The sequence below is a fragment of the Lissotriton vulgaris genome, chromosome 1_1 (assembly GCF_964263255.1).
Source record: "Lissotriton vulgaris chromosome 1_1, aLisVul1.2, whole genome shotgun sequence".
Classification (NCBI taxonomy): Eukaryota; Metazoa; Chordata; class Amphibia; order Caudata; family Salamandridae; genus Lissotriton; species Lissotriton vulgaris.
The window spans coordinates 1,178,238,840-1,178,259,292 of NC_141685.1; the positions used below are offsets into that span (position 1 = coordinate 1,178,238,840).

Genomic DNA, 20,453 nt, shown 5'->3' on the forward strand with positions numbered 1-20,453 from the left:
TTTTCAATTACCGAATCGGTACGATTCGGTAATTACCGAATCGGTATTTACCGATTCGGTAATTGCCATTCATTCCTATGGGCCTGTAGGCCCATAGGAATGAATGTCAATTACCGAATCGGTAAATACCGATTCGGTAATTGGGGAAACATTGAAGGGTGGCAGGGTGTCACTTTGACACCCTGTTGCACCCCTCAATCGTGTATGGGTGCACATGTTGCAGACATACATGCCCTAAGGGCATGTATGTCTGCAACATGGCCGCGTTTGAAAAGCAAAAAAAATGCTTTTTCAAGGCTTTTCATTATTTACCACCAACTTCTAGTTGGTGGTAAATAACGAATTCTTAAAGCCCTGTAGCACTGATTACAGTGCCACCTACATCGCAAAATACAGATTCTGTAATTTTACTGATTCTGTAATTTTACCCAATGGTAAAATTACCGATTCGGTAAAATTACCGAATCTGTATTTTAGGTGGCCCAACATCTCAGTATCCAAATACCGGTCGGTAACGGCCGAAAATCTGTATTTTAGGAGGTTACCGACCGGTATTTGGATACCTACATCTGGCCCTAAGTTACATGCATAAAATAAACTCATGCAGTGCTCCTCACTATCTCCAGTCTTCGGTCAGTCCATACTTTCCCTCACGTAATCTTCGCTCTGCCACCCAAGGGAGGTTAACTATACCTAAATTCAAACTAGCCCGGATAGGTGGCAAGGCCTTTTCCTATCTCGGTCCCGCAATCTGGAACTCTTTACCCACAACAATTCGCAAAAGAAGCCAATTACACACAATTCCGCAAGTCATTAAAAATCTGGCTTTTTGACAAATAACCATCCTGTCCACCGGCTCTCTCCATCTTGATCCGTCCTATGCGCCGGGAAACCCTTTTTCGGTATCTGTTGCGCACTATAAATTAAAAAACGAACTAACTGAGCACCCCGGAGCAGAGAGCGTGGGTATAGGAATTTCTCTGCATTGTCTTCCACTCACTGAAAAACCCTTCTCTCCCTGCTGGCGTCTTAATTCTCGAAAACTGAGCTAAACCACATGTTTAGACAACCTGACTGCCCTCGGGGAACCATGATAGATAGCTGTAAAATATGTGAGAGAAAGAGATACCATCTTATTGCTAAATTGCACAATGTGGATCCACAGCTTCCCAATTTCACTAGATAATGTGATTCAATCAGTGCTGGAAAGTAGGGTGATGGCACCTGATCTCGGGTTCGGAAACTATTTTTGCGCTGGATCGGAGATCCAGCCAACAAAGGGAAACATGCTGAATTTGTCCTCGTGTCATCTTTCGAATACCTTGAAACATCCAATTCATGACAGTTGAAAGTGAAGATTGCTGCGGAGTAGGAGCTCTCCTCTGAGGCTCCCGGGTTAGGGACTACCAGATCGGTATTTTCCCTTATTTACCCTGCCATCCACCCATCCTACGAACAATCCAACACCTTTATCACCAGGCGGTGATAATAGCGTGGCTTACCAAGCAGAAACAACACGATGCCCGAGCATATCGACTGCCAAGCTGCTCCTTCGCCGGGTTTGTGCCCTGCCGCCCCGCTGAGAGAGACGCCGGAGCCGACTCAATACCGAATACCAGGTCACCCAAGCAGGAAACCGATGCATAAGCCACTCAGAGTTACTCGCCGGTCGGGACTCCGGAAGAAACGCGGTACCTGTGTCCGTGTACGGACAACAACGGATGTGATAGGCTCTTCCGCGGAGCAGCAGTCAACAAGCCCAGTGAAGTAAGGGAAATCCTCCTACCTCACAAATTAGTCCAGAGGGGAGATCTCCACTTGCCAATGAAGGTGAGGTGCAGCAACTGGGGGACTAGGACCAGCTATCAAGAGCAGGCAGACACGGATACCGGGGACGGCTGAATAGCAGTGCCTGACCCCAAAATGGCAGATGCGCGGTCAACGGTGACATTTAACTATCTCAAGGTTGGGTCCGCAGGGGGCCAGGCTCCCGCTTATAGAATACCGAAGATCCCATCCAGCCCCACCAGAAACAGAGCCATGGCAGACTCCAGATGATCAACAACAAAAGACCCTGTCCACCGGACGTCAACTTGTGTCAGTTACTAAAGAAATAGAACAGTCTATGTGTACTGATACCTATTCCAATCCCCTGCACGTTATGAGGGGACAATTCACTGCACTGCGCACAAGTTCACGTTAAAAAAGGCCCATCTTCCTTGACAGATACACAGAACAACAAGTACAAGTTATCTGACCCATCTAGGTCAATAACAGGGATCCACACCCTCAGTGTTGGACCAAATTCTACTTAGAAAAAATGTGCAAGAAACAAATGACACCTCACGGAAACACCACTAAAGGCGGCGGCCATCTTGGAAAGGTACGCAATGCTGAGGGACCGATGCCGGTAAATGTCACTGCCAGTGCCGGTGCTGATTAAATTGCAGTGCCATAATTATCGCCTAGAGTCTAAAGCAATGGATTAACTAAGGGGTGCCTCCTAGTAATTTAAACGCACAGCAAACACAATAGCAAAGTGCAGTGCTGTGAATGATGGCCATCTTAGACTAGTCACAGTGTAATCAGCTCTAAGTGCAGTGCTATACGTACAAAGAGGCTACAGACTTGCCAGAAAGAAAGACGTTACAAACTCATCCAATTTGTTACAAAAGTTACACGTTAGAAAGACTAATTGATGTGGTAGTGAAACATGTCGGCATTGGCAAGGTAATGGTATGCATGAATAGCTACCAGCCTTTTTATCTGTACAGCATACACTCATTTCCCTACGAATAAAGTTGGTTAAGGGAACTGGATGCTGCGTTTTATGCACTTCTTTATGTTGTGTGTTTGTCACTAGCAGAAGTTCTCTGCTTTCCACTGTTTGTTACACGTTTTTGGTTGTTTGTTTTGGACACTTTCCTTCTTCTTTCTTTGAGAATCAAGTGACTACCGATGATGAGACAGGGGCTTGTCTGGAAATTACATACCAGTTACCCCGTTGGTGGTGTTTCCGTGAGGTGTCATTTGTTTCTCGCACATTTTTTCTAAGTAGAATTTGGTCCAACACTGAGGGTGTGGATCCCTGTTATTGACCTAGATGGGTCAGATAACTTGTACTTGTACTTGATAACTTGTAAACAAGATGGCCGCTACATAGGAGCTCCTTGTGAGAGCACCTGGGTTAGGGATAACTAGATTTTAGTTTAAATCCCTGTTTAAACCCAAGAAAAAAGCCATCTTCGCCCCCACCCAACACCCCACAACACAAGGAATAAGGAATAAGCGGCAACATACCTGGAGCTACCTGGTGATGAGAGGCGAGAGTCCACCACGATTGACCCCTGCTGGACCGGACCGCCAGGGCTGAGAATCGACTGCCTGGAGGATCGACCGGACTGCCTGGATGGAGGATCGATTGCCCGGAGAACCGACTGCGGCGCTTCCGTGTCCGGTGGACACGTGAGGGAAGCTGACAGAGGAGCACCGACTGACCCCCACGCTGGAACGGTAGTCACGAAGGAGGCAGCGTCCATGGTGCCCTAGCTGCTAGATGTCCCTGGAGGTGTTCGGGAGGTGAGAATCCCTGACGCCGACGATGGCTGCGGCGCACCATTGAGATCGGAGGCCCGGGACCGGGGGCTGGCCGAGGAGCGACGCGGTGTGAGGAGCGGTGACGAGAGAACACTGCCGGCGCGGCTGGAGGCTTGGGGAGAGGAGCGGGAGCGGAAGAGGAGGAAGAACGACGACAGGACAGGAAGCGGAGAGAGCCAGTGGGTGAGAGGCACAATGGGAGGATAAAAGAAAAGATCTGTATTTAATAAAGCAAACGCGGGAGCATTCAAAGCGGCGCGCCTGACCTTAAAATGGCGGCCGCTTGAGACATCGAACCCCTCGTATTCAGAAGGAAGTATACAATCAGGAGGCAGGAAACTGAAAAAAAGACAAAGAAACACCAAACACAGAGAAAGGAGCCTGCAACAGACAGAATATGAGGCGAGAAAGGGAAAATGGACTAAATCAATAAGTAGAAAGAGAAAAAGTCCCCCGATTATAGCAAGTACCAAAACGGCAGACATCTTGGAATATCCAGTTTATTAACCACTACACCGCAATAAGGACTAGATATAATCAGTGTTAACAGAAACTACAACCTACAAGGCTCAAGAAATCGATTGGAAGTGAAAGTATCATCATTGACATATTGAAATAACTAAAGCTAATATACTGACATATTGAAACAACTAAAGTCAATATACAGTGTGGAATGAGTTTCAACAGGGAACCACACAACACAAAATAGACAAAGGGCTTTTGGAGACCCACAACGTGAAGGCGAAGCCGAAATGGAGGGTAGATACCGAGGGTCGCCCGGGTCTCATGCAAAAAATATAGAATATCCTTCCACTCTATCTAAAAATGCGGCCAAAAAATTCAAACATACTACACTGAGAAAAAATCCGGACACTCTGTTAGTGGACCCATATTTTGATAGAGTTAAAGGTACCATGATGAATGACTTGATATTCTACACAGACAAAACAGCTAAATGGCGTAATGTCATTACAAAAAGGCTGTTCATAAAAACGGTAAAAAATATACCACATGGCACAAAAATAACGACCTCAATAACTAAAAGAGGTAATACAGAAGTATGCATTACTATATACAAAACGGGAATAGTGCGGATACAAGCAACCAACAAAGAACTCGAGAAATTTGAGATAACTTTCCAAGCCTTAAAGGAATCCATAGTAGGACCTAATCACCAACAAAATACAGTAAGACCAAATCACCAACAAAACCTGTCCCCACCAGATATCATACCCGACAACAACTACCCTGTCACTAGAGATGTCAATGTAACCGACAATCAAATACCTAACTCCGGAGATCTATCTGTAATGGCGATGGCAATACCGGAGAATGAGAATGAAAGGATAGCGGTGTATAATATCAGTGCAAACGAAGAGAAGAAGCAGAACGTACTGGAAGAACCATTGCCGCCATCACACGTGGCCACTCCAACAGAAGAGGGTAGCTCAGATCAGAGCGAGCCCCCCTATGATGAGAACTACGAAAGGAACATAGTAGAGGCTATACACCTTCCCCAACCTCCTTCGAATTCGAGACTAGAGGTCCACGGATCTGCACCCACAAAAACACCCCCTACACCAAACAATATAGGAAACAATGATGACATCCTCAATAGAATCAGGAATCACAACCAAATTATGGAAGAACCATTGCCGCCATCACACGTGGCCACTCCAACTGAAGAGGGTAGCTCAGATCAGAGTGAGCCCCCCTATGATAAGAACTACGAAAGGAACATGGTAGAGGCTATACACCTTCCCCAACATCCTTCGAATACGAGACTAGAGGCCTACGGAGCTTCACCCACAAAAACACCCCCCAAACTTAACAATATAGGAAACAATGATGACACCCTTAACAGAATCCGGAATCACAACCAAATTAAGGATACAACGATAAGATATGTGGCACTGAGAACAGACCACTCACGGAGGAGAGCAAAATACAGAACGCAAACTGCCAGATCTATCTCACTTAAGAAATTACCCCGAACACAGAAAGAAATGAAGGAGCTAAGGAAACTAATAAGCAACATGGCACAAGACTCGATAAAAATCTCACAGACTATTGAGAAAATCTGGGAGATGACGATAAACACGAATTCCAAGATCACACACATCCAGAATCTAATACTCCGACCCAACCGACCAAACAGGACCAACCCCATTCCAAACGAAGAAGCTCATGCCCTACTTCGATCTTATGAACAGGCTTCCAGAAAGGGAGAGATTATCGAAATTGTACCTATTGACCCTAACAGAAAGGCCCGAAAGAATGATAGGAAGGCAATCCACCACAACCTACAACATATCCAGGTAAATACAACCGAAATAGAAAATGGAAACAACGTCAAATCACAGAAAACACTGAACTGCCTACTACTTAACTGTCGTTCGGCAAATAAACATGCATCAGACATAGCCGCCCTAATCCTCAACAAAGAAATCGACCTGGCCATCCTCACGGAAACATGGCTCAATGAATCATCCTCCCCTACCATGGATCTTCTAGTACCACCACAATATAACATTGTCAGGTTAGACAGACCAAGGAAAGTGGGAGGAGGTATAGCGGGCATCCACCGCATAGAGATAGAGGTCAACCAATTCCAATCTGACCTTATAGAATCTTGTGAATACCTTGGTCTTAACATAATATCACCAAATAATCAAAACTACAACCTACATGCGTTCTACCACCCACCTGGAGATAACGCAAAGTTCACAGAGCATCTCATGGAGATCATAACTGCTAACTCTAACCCAGATGCCAACAACATATTCCTAGGTGACTTTAACCTCCACTGGGACGACGGCAATGACAAAATGGTTAAATCGATCAAAGACTTCCTCAAGGAGCTAAACCTCACTCAAATATGCACCCAACCCACTCACTCACAAGGAGCGACTTTAGACTGGATAATTTCTAGAAACAAAGAAATCTCAATTACCGCTATAGACCCGTGTGACTGGTCTGATCATCACGCTATAACTTTCGTGATACCTACAATGAAAAAGGGCAGGAACATGCAACCGCGCAAGGTCAAAAAACTGATACGAGATACAAAAGAAGCCAATATTGAACTATTGGTTGAAAGATGTGAGAATGACCTGAAGCCTCGTAACAACTGGCAGAATGTAAATGAGCTGACTGATCACTACATAACCTCAATCGGTAATATAGTCAATGACACCTTGCCGCAAAAACTGAAAAGAGTCTCGGAAAAACCCAAAAATCCTTGGTTTAATGAGGCTTTGAACGAGGACAGGCGTAAACTGAGAATGGCTGAAAGGAAATGGAGACAACATCCCTCCTCCCCCGAACTGAAGGACCTCAGAAAAACAAGAAAACAATATAACTTAAAGATAATCAACACCAAAAAAGAATTTATAAGGGCTGAACTGGACAATGCCACAAACAGACCTCGAAAACTCTTCGAGATCCTAAAACAACAGTCAAATAAACTAACTAAAACGGCCCAAGAGAACCCAAAAAATCCCATAAGTTGTGAGAAATTCTCCTAATTTTTCACGGACAAAACTAAACTGCTAGAAGCTGAGCTCACAAAATCAGCGGCTAACCTCACGACCCGTCCCTCATCTAAAAAGGAGACGAATGCGACAACAGAAGATCTTCTCACAAAAAATAAGGCAAGTTGGGACACATTTGAACTTTACAACCAGGATAAGATCGCTAAAACGCTAGCGAAACTTAGACCTAACAACCACTACCAAGACCCGCTACCGGCAAAATGTGTAAGAGAAATCAGCCACACTCTAGTTCCAATCTGGACTGAGATAATAAATGCCTCACTAGCGCAAGGGACCCTTCCTGACTGCCTAAAAACGGGGCAGGTAGTTCCCATCATCAAAAAACCGACAGCTGATGCAACAGACCCGAATAACTATCGACCAGTGACCAACATCCCTTTACTGGCCAAACTTATTGAGAAATGTGTGCAAGGCCAACTGAGTCAACACATCGCTAAGTTCTCACTACTAGATGACTGCCAATCAGGTTTCAGAACAGGACACAGCACTGAAACTGCGATATTACATATCGTTGATGACGCTTTACAAGCCCTTGACCAAAATCATGCGTGCCTACTGATTCTACTAGACTTGTCATCAGCATTTGACACGGTAAATCATGAGATACTGATGACTAGACTACAAGACAGGATGGGTTTATCTGGAAACGTACTGAAGTGGTTTAACTCCTTCCTGCAGAACAGGACTCAGCTTTTCCTGGTCAACGAAGCAATCTCCTCTCCGTGCCCTAACACAATAGGGGTCCCTCAAGGTTCAACGCTATCCCCAGATCTATTCAACTTGTATGTAAAACCTCTCACAGAGATTCTTCGGAATTCACAGATCTCCTACCACATGTACGCGGACGACACGCAAATATATATGAAGATTGCCTGCAGTGATGACATTGACCTTATGAATGAAGCTCTAAAGAGAGCATTGCATTGGCTAACAGCCAATCACCTGAAACTGAATGCCAATAAAACAGAATTCCTGTTAATATCACCAACAAGGAGTCATACAGAGGCAAAGGAATGGGCGAAATTGGTGACTGAGCTTAACTGCACCCCGACCCTAGTTAATTCAGCCAAATCACTAGGAATTACACTAGACAAGAACCTAGACATGAAAGAACACATCAATTCAATGGCCAAGGGCGCCCGCTTCCACTTGAACTATCTAAGGAAACTGAAACCTTTTATCTCTGAAGCAGATCTAAAACTTGCTATCCAATCGCTAGTTATCTCGAGGATCGAATATGGCTGCACTACGTTAGCTGGCCTACCGAAAACATCCACTGCACCACTAAAAGCCTGTCTCAACGCAGCGGCAAGACTCATCACAGGAACGAGGAAATTCGACCACATATCTCCTCACCTGAAGGCACTAAACTGGTTACCCTACGATGCTAGAATTAAAATGAAGATGGCCTGCATCACACATAAAGCGGTCCACCACAACATGCCGAGATATCTAGCCAAGAAAATTAAGATATCGGGAGGTAACAGATCAACTACAAGCTCTAAAGAGTTGCTATTGCGGCCGGCCTTCTTCCAGAAAAAAAAGACCTATGACCGAGCTTTTTCGGGAGCCGCCCCCAGAGTCTGGAATTCACTCCCTCCTTACATCAGGAAGATTCAAAATATCGCAGCATTTAAAAGGGAATTGAAAAGCCACATGATGAGTAAATACCCTACATAGAGATGCCCACAGACCAGTGGTATGAACATTTCTGCCAAAGAGGACTGGAGTCACCATGAACTATTGGAAGACCAATAAGACAAATGACTGATTTCACTCAAGCCTCGGCTTTACACTCTATTGCTACCTCATTATTAGGTGATATCTGCACTATGTCTCTCACCTGAAGATATTACCCCCACCTTAACCTGCTAATATTTAGGATCGATGCATCTAGCTAGACCCATTCTACTCTTATTGCTAATTACTGTGATATTGACCTGTTAATAATATACAATTCTACCTCATAGAACTTGACTGTATAACTATGACACAACCTAAACCATATGCACCCCTAACGCTAACTGCTCAGGCGTTAGGAATATATTTACCTAATCACCCTAGATAGCACATTACCTCCTACCTCCATATTTGTTTTGCTGCTATAACTGCTACTATAATGCAATTTATCTTCTATGTCAATATGTAATCCCCTATCTAATCACCCTAGATAGCATACCGCCTTCTACCTCTATATATGTTTTGCTGCTATAACTGCTACTATAATGTCAATCTGTAAGCCCATATGTTAAGCGCTCTGATACCCACGGGTCTTGTCCGCGCTATATAAAACACTATAAATAAATAAATAAATAAATAAATACTTGTTGTTCTGTGTATCTGTCAAGGAAGATGGGCCTTTTTTAACGTGAACTTGGGCGCAGTGCAGTGAATTGTCCCCTCATAAATTGCAGGGGATTGGAATAGGTATCAGTACACATAGACTGTTCTATTTCTTTAGTAACTGACACAAGTTGACGTACGTTGGACAGGGTCTTTTTTTTTTTTTTGTAAAATGTTTATTTTGCAATACACAGAGAAAAAACAGTAAACAAAGGTACCGCATCGGGTGCATAGATGATCCCACACAGTGGGAAGCAATAAAGCAAGACGAGGCAATAATGCAATGCAAGAGAAGCAAGTAGAGTCCAAGCTCCAGCATCTGCAGGAGGGACGTAGTCTCTTAAGTAACCCCAATGCGGGGAATACTTCTGGTCCAGCCGGTAGAAATTCCAAAGTCCCAAAGCCGTGTAACTAAGCCTCGTCCCAGCGGCACAAATGTCCCAACAGCGGAACCTAAACTCAACTTCCCTCCCACCTCCCCCCCCCCTTCCCACCCGTGACGGTGCCTCATTCACCCCTCACTCATGCAACACTCATACTTAAAACTGAAACAAATGTAGGGTCCTCAACGATGCCGGGCACACTGCCGAGGGTAAACCAGCAGAAAGGAAGGACACCAGGGGACCCCATATGTGCTTAAAGTTTTTGTAGTTGCCTAGGAAGATGTCCGCCATTCTCTCAAGACTCAGGAGCCTCCACAGCCTAGCGTGCCAAAGTGAGATCGCCGGTGCCTCCTTGCGTTTCCAGGCCGCCGCCAGTGTGAGCTTGGCAGCGCCAAGGCAAAGCCATAGAATCTTCTTGTCCGCGCGAGTCTGATGCTCGAGGCCAGGATCCCTCAGGCCCAGGAGTACGAAAGCCAAAGAATTATCGATGGGATACTGCAAAATATCTTTGATATGGGATAAAATCTCGTCCCAAAAGGGTTTGATGATCGGGCAATCCCACCAAATATGGCGGAAGTCCCCCAGTAGCCCACACCCCCTCCAACATCTATCCGAAACGGCCGGGTAGATACGTCGAAGTCGGGCGGGGACCATATACCATTGCGTGAGTGTCTTCAAATGAGCCTCCCGCAGGAGAATTGAGTGGTTAAATTGCGTCATGTCCTTCCACAACGCCGTCCATTCTCCGTCGGTAATGTCCCTCCCCACCATCTCCTCCCATTGTTCCATGTAGCGCGGTCTAGGGGAAAGGGCTGATCGAAGCAACAAACGGTATAGAAAGGAGATAGCCCCCTTCATGGTAGATGTTTTCAGCAGAAAGGCCTCAAATTCAGAAGGAGGCCTCGTGGCAGCCTCCCGAACTCCCGGCGATGTGGCCCAGTGGAGCAGCTGTAAATGCCTATATTTTTCGGTTGGCAGCACTTGGTAATCTCGCATGCAATTCTCAAATGTCAGGGGTTCAGAGCCGTGGAACAGATGGAGCAGTGCTCGGCACCCCCCCTCCCTCCATGCGTCAAAGGGGCCCTCGGCTAGTGCCGGCGGGAACGCCGGGTTAAGGTGTAACGGAGTGAATGGAGACGGAAAGGTCGTCCATCGCTCGTCCCCCGCCAGGGAGTCCCATACTTTCAGTGTGGTCCCTGTGGGCGTACTAATGTACGCGTTCACCGGGCGATCGCGCCTGGGTTTCCAGGCCAGATCCCAAATGGACCGGCCAGTCACGCTCCGGTCCATATGCAACCAATGTTTGTCGGAAAATTGCTGTGACCATTCTACCATGACTCTCAGTTGGGCAGCTTTATAGTAGAGATGTAGATCGGGGAGGCCGACCCCCCCGTCATCTCGCAGCCGTCGCAAGAGTGTAAACGACAGCCGAGCCCGACCTCCCTGCCAGATAAATTTCAAGATCAATGTCCGGAGCTGTCTAAAAAATGAAGTGCTCAATGGAATCGGTAGGCCCTGAAAAAGATACAAGTATTTGGGGAGAAGGACCATTTTAATGGCATGTACCCTACCGAGCCACGACAGGAATTTGGGCTTCCACTTCTCCAGTTCAGCCCGCGTCTTGGCCAGCAGGGGTGGGAAGTTGGCTGCAAATAAGCCCCCCACCGTAGGAGTGAGGTGGATTCCTAAGTAAAGTATCGAGCCCGAGGCCCAGGCCAGTGGCGTCGATGTTTTAACCTGGGCAACGTCGGCTTGTGATAAGGTTAAATTCAGGACGTAAGATTTGCCGTAGTTCACCTTAAAGCCGGCCACTCCCTCGAAGGCCAGCAATATATCCCGTACGCATGGGAGAGAATTAGCGGGGTCAGCCACCGATAGTAGAACATCATCTGCAAAGAGAGAGATCTTGTGCTGCTCCCCAGTGAATGGAATGCCCTTCACCCCCTCATGCTCCCGGACCGCCATCGCCAAGGGTTCAATGCTGAGCGCAAACAATAAGGGAGAGAGGGGGCATCCCTGTCTGGTACCTCGTGAGTGCTGGAAGAATGCCGACAGGTGTCCGTTCACCGCCACCCTCGATCGGGGGCTACAGAAATTAGCCCTCACCATAGTGAGGAATCTGTCGGAGAACCTGTTGGACAGGCCACATGAAGGGCCGCTCTCCCCCGGCCCAACCAGGCCCGAGCCCAGTCCCGCAAGTACCACACACCACCATTGCACGTCCTCCGTCCCCTCAGGGACCCCTGCCCTCGAGCCTGCCGACCTCGTGGGTCCGATCCACTGCCGGCCCACGCGCCCAGCCTGGGGCGCCATCTTGGACACTCCACCACGAGGCCGCCTGGCCCCCGATCGACCTCAACCCTGGGCCTGGCCCGGCCTCAGACATTCCGGCACCACCTTCCCCCCAGGAGGTGAGCGGGCTACTTGGCAAGTCAATGGGAGAAAGAGGTGCCGATGGCTCTCCCCCACCAAGTGCCGCTCGCCCATCGCCTCCCCGGGCGCTGGCTCCACCCCCCTGCTGGGTGTCTGGACTCCCCCATCCCGGACCTCCCGACCTCCAAGTGCGAGGGTCCGGACATCAAAGCACGCCAGCCCTATAACTGGGGCAGCTCCAGAGCAGGAAGGCAGTTGTATCTTGGAGTCGAGAGACGTAAAGAGGAACTCATCCTGGACGGACTACTGGCGCTGCCATAGCTCTGTCCTGTGCACCATCGTCCTGCCTGTTGGCGCTGCCACAGCCGTCGTAACCTTCATCCTTCATCGTCGTCGGGATCTGCTGGCGTGGCCGCGGACCGTTGTAACCGTCATCTTCCACCGGGACCTGCAGGCTCCGCCGCGGACCGTCGTCCTTCCTTCATCCATCTCGGGACCTGCTTGGCTCCTCCACGGCCCGATCATCTAGAACGCCGAGCTCGAGGATTGAGAGCTATTTTGTACTCATTGGTAACTAAGACTGTCCCGCTACCCCTTTCCTAAACCAGAGACTAGAACCGAGGGGACCCCTGAGTCCAGACCTCCTTGTATCCATCATCGTAACCTAAGAATTGCATATAAAGTCTCGTTAACCTTCAACCTTGTGTGGTGTCCGTCTGTGGGGGGGAAGTTACTTATCTGTACAGTCGTTGGAGACGGCTCTCCCTGGAGACCTCTCCCCGTAACCTCGGCCGACCCTCCCGGTCCGTCTAACATTGGTGGCCAGCGGCGCGATCCGAATCACCGCATAAACGTACAGAGAGTAGCTCACCCCACGACGAAGTCACAATGACCACGAAAGAGAGCGGATCAACCGAGAAATTCCAAATGGAGAAATTGGAGGAGTACAACCATCGTGAACTTAAACAATTCTGCATCGAACTGGGTATCGCTACCACCGGACTGAGTACCAAGGACGATTTTAAGCATGCCCTAGAATCTTGGGCAGAAACCGGGGCTGCCGGAACCCCTGATCAAAGCACCGTAGAAAAAACGACCACGGCCCCGGAAGGGCAAAGAACGGGTCTCTCGCAAGGCGAGATCCAGGAAAGAGAAAGGACCCGACTACACGAACTAGAAATGGCCCGACTTAAAATGGACATTGAACTTAAGTTGGCCGAACAAAAAATCAACTTAGAGCACCTGCGTCTCCGAGAAGAAAGAGAGGAGAAACAGAGACAAAGGGAGCTCGAGGAAAAAAAACTAGCGTACGAACACGAACGAAACCTAGCCGAGATCAACCTACGCAAGCAGAATAAAGAAGCAGGGGTGCCCGAGCGACCCCCCACCCCAGGGGCCACAGACAAAAAGGTACACATCCCCAAGGATGTTGTCCGAGAATACTTCAGAGAGGACGACATCCAGCAATGGTTTAAAGCCTATGAAATCGCTATGACTGCACACCGGATCGATAGAAGCGACTGGGGAGCCGGTCTCTGGGGAAGATTCCTCAATGAGGGCCGCGACACCCTACTACAGCTCCCGGACCACCAGATGACCTCCTACGACCATATGAAAGCGGCCCTCCTCACCCGCTATGGTCTCACACCCGAGATGTACCGTCAGAGGTTCCGAGACTGCACCCGCATCCCGGGTACAACTTGGGTGGACTATGTAACATACTTTAGCCGAGCCTTCGAGGGCTGGATCCGAGGAAGCAACGTCACGACCTACGAGCAACTATTTAACCTGATGGTATGGGAGCATCTGTCGAACAATTGCTTCATTGAACTCCGCCAACACCTCCTCGACAGCAAGTTAACGGATCCCCGGCAGCTCGCAGCCGAAGCTGACCGGTGGGAGATCACCAGAGTGGGCCGGAATGGGTCCTACGAACAGAACCGGAACAACAATGGTCAGCACCGACCCAGAGGAGGAGGAGGGGGCCAAGGGCGAGGAAGAGACAACGCCCCGGTCGCCCCCGCTACCAACACCACCCCCCCGGCCAACCGGGGCAGCACCCCAGCGCGACCGGGGTACAGAGCCAATGTCACGTGTCACCGATGTCAACGAGTCGGCCACTATGCGAACGACCCAAACTGCCCGCAGTACCAGAGCCCAAGACCCCGCCAAGTGGCCGCTGCAGCCCTAGGGGAAGAACAGATCTCCGAGGAACAGGAAGAGTACGAACAAGAGCATCAAGAGTGGGAGCCAGCCGCCATGACTCTAGCCTGCTTAGGGGGGAAAGACATGGTCCCGCGGGTCCCCCTACCCGCTAACACCCAGAAGTACAGCCAATGGGTGAGCATCAACGGACACCAGGCCGAAGCCCTTCGTGACACCGGGGCCAGTGTAACAGCCGTCCGCTGTCACCTGGTGGCCCCAGAACAGTATCTACCGAACATTCTCTGCCCGGTACGATCAGCCGATAACTCGGAGAGCCTGTGTCGGATGGCCTGCGTCCCCTTCGAATGGGGGGGGGTCTCCGGCATGTTGAAAGTGACGGTCCGAGACGATGCCCCCGTAGACTGCCTCCTGGGCAATGACCTGGAAAGCTCTCCGTGGGCCGCCGTGGAGCGAAAGGAACACCTGGGGATGTTGGGCGTCCCAGACTGGGCGTGCGTCACCACCCGTTCCATGGCCACCCGTGCCAACCACCAGCCAGAAGAACCCGAATGGCCGGCGCCACCGCCTCCGGTCGCCCCGGCCGAAAACACCGACCGTAACATTCCCGCCGAACCAGCTCAACCTACCGACCTCGCTAACCTCGACCAGTGGCCTCAAGAAGGGGGGCCCACGCAAGAACAATTTCGCAAAGAACAGAAGGCCTGTCCCTCCCTCGAGGGACTCCGCCAGCAAGCGCTCGCCCAAAGCGCAGGGGATACCCCCGGAACTCATTGGGTCTACTGGGACAATGATCTGCTGTACAGCGAGCAAAGAATCGCCGAGCTGGGGAGCAACCGAGTACTAGTGGTACCCCTCCGTTTCAGAGACTTCCTGTTAAACCTGGCCCACGATGTCCCTCTGGCAGGACACCTGGGACAAGATAAAACCTACAGTCGCCTAGTGACCCACTTCTTCTGGCCCAAAATGAGAAACGATGTGCACCAGCATTGCCGATCTTGCCCCACGTGCCAAGCCAGTGGGAAGAGCGGCCGCAAACTAAAGGCTCCCCTGCAACCTTTTCCCGTGGTCACTACCCCGTTTGAGAGAGTCGGAATAGACATTGTGGGGCCCTTGGACCCACGCACGAAACAAGGCCATCGATTCATCCTGGTGCTAGTGGACCACGCCACCCGCTACCCTGAGGCTGTTCCTCTGCGAACTGTGACAGCCCCGGTGGTCGGCCGGGCCCTGATGGGGATCTTCTCCCGTGTGGGCTTCCCCCGAGAAGTCGTCAGCGACAGAGGCACGAACTTTATTTCCAAATACATGAAGTCCCTCTGGCAACAGTGCGGGGTCACCTACAGATTCACAACCCCCTATCACCCTCAAGGGAACGGACTCGTTGAGCGGTTCAACCGCACGCTAAAGGGAATGATCGGGGGGTTGGAAGAGCCCCTCCGTCGCCAGTGGGATGTGCTGCTGCCGTGCCTCCTCTTCGCGTATCGAGAAGTCCCCCAGAAATCCTTGGGCTTCAGCCCATTTGAACTGCTATATGGACACCCAGTGCGAGGGCCGCTCAGTCTCGTCAAAGAAGGCTGGGAGATGCCTCCGCTAAAGAACCCTCCAGATGTCTTCCGGTACCTCCTCACCCTCCGCAACCAGACCCGGCGGTTCAGAGAACTAGCGAAGGCCAACCTAGAGGCCAGTCAAGAGGACATGAAAAAATGGTATGACCAGAATGCCTCATCCATTGAATTCGAACCTGGCCAACAGGTATGGGTGATGTCCCCCACTGAGCCATGCGCCCTGCAAGACAAATGGACGGGGCCCTTCAAAGTAATAGAGCGCAAGGGTCCTGCCACTTATCTCATCGACATGGAATCCTCCCGGAACCCTCTCCGGGTCCTCCACGCTAACAGACTAAAGCCCCACTTTGTGCGAACAGAGCTCAGCCTCCTGATGGCCACAGACACTGGGGTTGAAGAAGACTCCGAGCCTCTCCCTGACCTCCTACGGACTCAAGAGCAAGACGGCTCCGTGGATGGGGTCCGGCTCTCAGAGGCCCTCACCAGAGAACAACGCCAGGAGTGTCAAGCCCTCCTATCACAGTTCGCCAGCCTGTTCTCCCTCACCCCGGGTGTCACTTCCTGGTGTGTGCACGATGTGGATACCGGGGACAGCCCCCCTATCCGCCACCGGGCCTACCGCGTGCCAGACCGGGTACGGGCCTGCATCCAGGAAGAAATAGCCAAGATGCTCACGATCGGGGTCATCGAGCCCTCAGACAGTCCCTGGGCCAGCCCTGTCGTACTGGTCCCCAAAGCAGCTGCCCCCGGCACCACACCAGAACTCCGGTTCTGCGTCGACTACCGGGGCTTGAATGCGGTCACCAGAACAGACGCGCACCCCATCCCCCGGGCAGATGAACTAGTCGACCGAATGGGAGCTGCCCGCTACCTCAGCATCTTCGACCTGACAGCAGGCTATTGGCAGATCGGCCTCACACCCCGGGCGCAAGAACGTTCTGCCTTCTCCACCCCCGATGGCCATTACCATTTCACGGTCATGCCCTTCGGCATGAAGAATGCCCCAGCAACATTCCAACGGCTCGTCAATCAGGTCCTAGCGGGGCTCGAAGGATTCAGCGCCGCCTACCTAGACGACATCGCTGTATACAGCCACCATTGGACCGAGCACCTCCACCACCTCCGAGCAGTGCTGCAAGCCCTTCAGCGAGCTGGCCTCACGATCAAGGCCAGCAAGTGTCAAATTGGGCAAGGGTCTGTAACCTACCTCGGACACCAGGTGGGAAGCGGCCTAGTGGCCCCGCTACAGCTGAAAATTGCCGCCATCCAGGCCTGGCAGCCCCCCATCACCCAAACCGAGGTACGAGCCTTCCTGGGCCTCACGGGCTACTACCGAAGGTTCGTAAAAGACTATGGTACCATAGTGGGGCCCCTCACAGAACTCACGTCAAAGAACCAACCCAAGAAAGTCACCTGGACCCCAGAGTGTCAAACTGCATTTGAACAATTAAAGGCCGCCATGTGTTCCGCCCCTGTGCTCCAGGCCCCAGACTACAGCCGGGAGTTCGTCGTCCAGACGGACGCCTCCGACCAGGGCATTGGGGCAGTCCTGTCTCAAGTGAACACCGAAGGCCTTGATCAACCGGTGGCCTTCATCAGCCGGAGACTCCTACCACGGGAGCAACGCTGGAGCACCATAGAGAGGGAAGCCTTCGCTGTGGTATGGGCCCTCAAGAAGCTCCGGCCCTACCTTTTCGGCACCCACTTTCGGGTGCAGACCGACCACCGACCCCTGCAATGGCTGATGCATATGCGGGGGGAGAACCCAAAGTTGCTACGCTGGTCCATCTCCTTGCAAGGTATGGACTTCACAGTCGAACACCGGCCTGGGCCAGATCACGCCAACGCGGGTGGCCTGTCCCGGTTTTTCCGCCTCGACGAGGAGAGTCCCCAAGAGGATGGGTAACTCTCCCCGCCTTCAGCTGGGGGGGACGCATGTTGGACAGGCCACATGAAGGGCCGCTCTCCCCCGGCCCAACCAGGCCCGAGCCCAGTCCCGCAAGTACCACACACCACCATTGCACGTCCTCCGTCCCCTCAGGGACCCCTGCCCTCGAGCCTGCCGACCTCGTGGGTCCGATCCACTGCCGGCCCACGCGCCCAGCCTGGGGCGCCATCTTGGACACTCCACCACGAGGCCGCCTGGCCCCCGATCGACCTCAACCCTGGGCCTGGCCCGGCCTCAGACATTCCGGCACCACCTTCCCCCCAGGAGGTGAGCGGGCTACTTGGCAAGTCAATGGGAGAAAGAGGTGCCGATGGCTCTCCCCCACCAAGTGCCGCTCGCCCATCGCCTCCCCGGGCGCTGGCTCCACCCCCCTGCTGGGTGTCTGGACTCCCCCATCCCGGACCTCCCGACCTCCAAGTGCGAGGGTCCGGACATCAAAGCACGCCAGCCCTATAACTGGGGCAGCTCCAGAGCAGGAAGGCAGTTGTATCTTGGAGTCGAAAGACGTAAAGAGGAACTCATCCTGGACGGACTACTGGCGCTGCCATAGCTCTGTCCTGTGCACCATCGTCCTGCCTGTTGGCGCTGCCACAGCCGTCGTAACCTTCATCCTTCATCGTCGTCGGGATCTGCTGGCGTGGCCGCGGACCGTTGTAACCGTCATCTTCCACCGGGACCTGCAGGCTCCGCCGCGGACCGTCGTCCTTCCTTCATCCATCTCGGGACCTGCTTGGCTCCTCCACGGCCCGATCATCTAGAACGCCGAGCTCGAGGATTGAGAGCTATTTTGTACTCATTGGTAACTAAGACTGTCCCGCTACCCCTTTCCTAAACCAGAGACTAGAACCGAGGGGACCCCTGAGTCCAGACCTCCTTGTATCCATCATCGTAACCTAAGAATTGCATATAAAGTCTCGTTAACCTTCAACCTTGTGTGGTGTCCGTCTGTGGGGGGGAAGTTACTTATCTGTACAGTCGTTGGAGACGGCTCTCCCTGGAGACCTCTCCCCGTAACCTCGGCCGACCCTCCCGGTCCGTCTAACAGAACCCAAACGCCTGCATCGTGTGAAAGAGAAAGCTCCAGTCGACACGATCGAAGGCCTTCTCCGCATCCAGGCCCACCAATACCGCAGGAATGCGGAACCTGTTCGCCTTCTCGATGAGATGAATCACCCTGCGCGTATTGTCGTGCGTCTGGCGGCCTTTGATAAATCCGGACTGATCCGGATGAACAATCGCCGGTAACAAGTCCTGAAGACGACTTGCTAGGATCGCTGAATACAACTTCGCGTCGATATTAAGTAAGGCTATGGGGCGAAAGGATGAACAGAGCTCAGGATCCTTCCCTGGCTTCGGCAGGACCGTTATCACCGCCTCCGCCAAAGTCCCGGCATTCACTCCGGACGCAGCCATGTCGTTGAAGAGGGCCACTAAAAAATCACACACCTCAGTCGCGAAGGTTTTATAGAAGACAGCAGTGTACCCATCCGGGCCGGGGGCTTTATGCAATTTCAGCTTTTGGATGGCTGAGAGGACTTCCTCCCTCGTGATCGGAGCCTCTAACAAATCATTCCACACCCTGGAGACTTGCGGAAGCGGTAAGCGCTGCAAGAACTCCCGCTGTGCTGTCGCATCCAGCTCCTCGCCCTTATACAGATCGGCATAAAAGCGGCCAAATATGTCCGCCTTCGCCCCGTCACTATGACAAAGAGCACCTGTGGAGTCTCTGATCCCCCCTATGTATTCTCGTTCCCTCTTGTCCCGCAATTGCCGGGCTAAGTGTCTGCCAACCTTGTTGCCACTAGAGTACGAATGCCGCCCTAGGCGCAAGAGAGTAAGTTCGGCCCTATTCGCATAATGTGCCTTGAGTTTGCCCCTAACCGCCGTAAGTGGACGTAGGGTCACCCTCGAGGGATTGAGCTTATGAGCCCTCTCGAGTTCAAGCACCTCGGCTTCCAGTGCGTCCCGTTCCTTTCTACGCAGGGTATTAAGTTGTGAATTGAGGCCCAAGCATGTTCCCCTGATCGTCGCCTTAAAGGCGTCCCACGTAGTCGTCAGAGAGGTATCCGACGGTGGATTGCAGTCGAAAAATTCGCGGATGGCCAGGCGCAAGGCCTGGTTAGAAACCTCGTCCCTAACCACCGACGCCGGGAAGTACCACTTTCGGTTCGCGGTGTCGGGTGGCGACCAACGAAGAGTGAGCACCAAGAGACCGTGGTCCGACACCGAGATCGGGAGAATGGCGGCATCCAGTATGTTCCCCCGTAGAGACTGGCTAAGAAAAATGTAATCCAAGCGGGAGTAAGAGTGGTGTACGTGTGAAAAGAATGTGTAGTCTTTCATGGAAGGGTGGAAAAAGCGCCATCCGTCTGCTAGACCCAACTCCCCCACCCCCTGCTGCGTGGCCTCCGAAAAGACCCCCGTGTCCGCCCTACGACCCCCTGAGCTATCGAGGTCCCTGTCCCACACCAGATTAAAGTCTCCCAGCACGAATAAGTGTCCCCCCGCAAAGTCCCCAATCTTC

General features: G+C 51.5%; 1 protein-coding gene and 1 long non-coding RNA gene across 2 annotated transcripts in view; one reads left to right on the forward strand and one right to left on the reverse strand.

The window, feature by feature from the left end:
- Positions 1–20,453, reverse strand: part of LOC147748871 (uncharacterized) — a 1,009,512-nt gene that overhangs the window by 561,465 nt on the left and 427,594 nt on the right. The gene's annotated exons all lie outside the window — the stretch shown is intronic.
- The window catches only part of LOC147748875 (uncharacterized), a 460,386-nt gene that overhangs the window by 100,096 nt on the left and 339,837 nt on the right, over positions 1–20,453 (forward strand). The gene's annotated exons all lie outside the window — the stretch shown is intronic.